Consider the following 2,738-nt stretch of genomic DNA (forward strand, 5'->3'; position numbering starts at 1 on the left):
TAATTACAAACCATAGAGATACACTTACAAGCCAGCGGCCTTGAGGCCCGACCCACACGAGTTCATCCCCAAAAATATCCACGATAACTAAGTGTCAACTCTACTTGGCCAAAGCCTAAAAAACATAGGCCCCGGCCCAGACTCTTCACGAGTTCATCACCATAATGCCCAAGGTCCAGGAGTTCAATTGAAAAAGAAGTTACCTTCGTAATACCCAGGGTCTCATAATCCAATCCACAAGGATTCCTCTTTGCAATACCGATTACGATGCTGGAGTCCAACCCACAAGGGGTTCATCTCCACAATATCGACTACTCAAATACCAAAATAGTCGACTCATATACATATGGATCCAATCCATTCCAATCTATAAATTACATGACTCCACATGAATGACTTACGCACCCAAACATGTGCAGGCCCATTCCTGATATTTTATAGACCATGTGCTAGATATAAGAAGGGCCCTCGATAAGTACTATTTTTTAATATGTCGTTTTTATCATCAGGAATAACATTTAATTCAAGAAAAATACTAATAATACGCAAAATCAATTAATAATATTTTTTAAATTAATATTATTTACCATATCATTTACATAGCATCGTCAGTTCGTTCCACCGTAAAAAACATCCTATGATATACCTTTTAATATATAAATCACAATGTTAACTATTTTAAGTAACATTCTATGTAAATTAATATAAATCAGTTGGGTTTCCGTCTCACTACATGTTAAAGTTTTTCATCACCATTTTAATCTTTTAGGGTTAAAACAATTTTTTTCGAAACCATCAATCTTAGAATCAAAAGGCCATGCTAGTTATAACATGTGATCTTATTCTTGCTTTTTGGAGATATGAGAGTACTTGAAATTCATCCATTAAATATTAGGTAATAAGGAGTTAATAATGTATGAAAAGACATGGATAGTTTTGAAATCTTGAATATAGATATAAGTTGGATCATCGCATATAGTTGGTAACTTTTTTTTAAATGTATGTTTTCTTAGTTAATAACAAGAAATCTATTATATTCTAATACAAAAATAGAATTCATGCAGATGAAATAATCAAAAGAGTTAGTGAAAAATGATGTAAAATATATCAAGATTTTATAGGCAAGTAATTTTAAGATAAAAAGCCGGGAAACAATACTATAAAATGAATGACCAATTAATTTATTAGTTCTTACATATTTTCTTTTCCAAAAATTCGGCCCTTATTTTTTGTTGGCCCTAGGCCTACGCCCAGTCCGTCCTCCTCCAAGGACGGCCTTGAGTGGAATATTAATACTAGTCAGGGCTGGTCCTGGGTTTCTCATGCCCTGGGCGAGAAGGTAAAATAATACCTCCACTATTTAAAAACTACAAATGAAACATACTGTTTTTTAAGGGTTTGAAACTTAATCAAGCTAAACATCTCATATCTAAGGGGCCGTTTACCTAAATGCTTACCCGGTAAGCACTTACCGTTAGGAGTCAAGACTATACTTTATTATCCTAGGTTTGATTGCAGTACATTAAAGTGGTAGTATATGCAACAATTTATCCGGTAAGCACTTACTCGAGTAAGGGTCGTCACCCTCACTTACCGAGTAAGACTCTCCATCTTTATTATTGCTCTTACCGGATAAGATTTTTAACCCTTGCCATGTTGATCAGATAAGAAAAATTACTCGGTAAGCGCTTACTGTTAGTAAACAGCCCCTAAGCCAATTTTTGTTATTGTTATTGAATGATAATTTATTTTTTGTAATGCGTATCATAAGATTATATAATATAATATCAAGTGAAACTGAACTTTAGAAACTTGCATATACTGATAGTTGTGCTCAAACTAATTGTATACAACCATATAAAGATGTTTAATTTGTCTTAAAATTTAGGAAAACTTAATACTATACATGTATCGTATTTTTAAATATCTAAACATCCTTGAATACTTCAATGTTATGTAGTTTTAAAAAACCATATATAGCCTTAGGCAACAAACCACATTATGGGTGACAATAAAATTGGAACTACAAGATTCAACATCGAATCAAGAAATATAATACAAAATAAAAAATAATTTTCGAGAATCATATTTATAATTATGGAAATCACAAAAAAAAATAGTTGAAATTATATAGTAATCTAAATTATTTCATACATGGTTTGATCTTAAAAAATATAATAATAAAATATTTATGGTTCCGAGTTGAAATTAGCTAGTGGTCTAAATTATTTTATGTATAATTTGATTCTATTAGTTCCCTGCATAAAAAAATGTTTGGTAAAAAGAATAATTAACTTACAAATATTATCACATGATTTTCAAAACAAAAATATATATAAAGTATGGATTTTTTAATACGATTTAGGGGTGAGCAGCGGAACCGGGTACCCGGCTATAGAACCGGAACCGCCTTGGAACCGTCGGTTCCAGAACCGGAACCGATATGAGTGGTTCCGGTTCCGGTTCCTAAAATACGGAACTGATTGAGAATGGTTCCGGTTCTCAATTTTTCGGAACCGTTACCCGTCGGGTACCCGGTATTTTTCAATAAAAAAATAATTATTATTTTTTAATACCAAATTTATATTAAGTTTACATCTTAAAAGCACGTCGTCATCTTCAATCTTCATATAAAATGATTCGTATTTTTTCAAATTGTKTGTTCACTTGGATTCATAGTATGTAATCATTAAACTTTGAACATTTTCTATTAGTTTATTATGGTTTGTAATCGTTAA

This window comes from Cynara cardunculus (genome assembly GCF_001531365.2).
Source record: "Cynara cardunculus var. scolymus isolate 2C chromosome LG 7, CcrdV1, whole genome shotgun sequence".
NCBI lineage: Eukaryota > Viridiplantae > Streptophyta > Magnoliopsida > Asterales > Asteraceae > Cynara > Cynara cardunculus.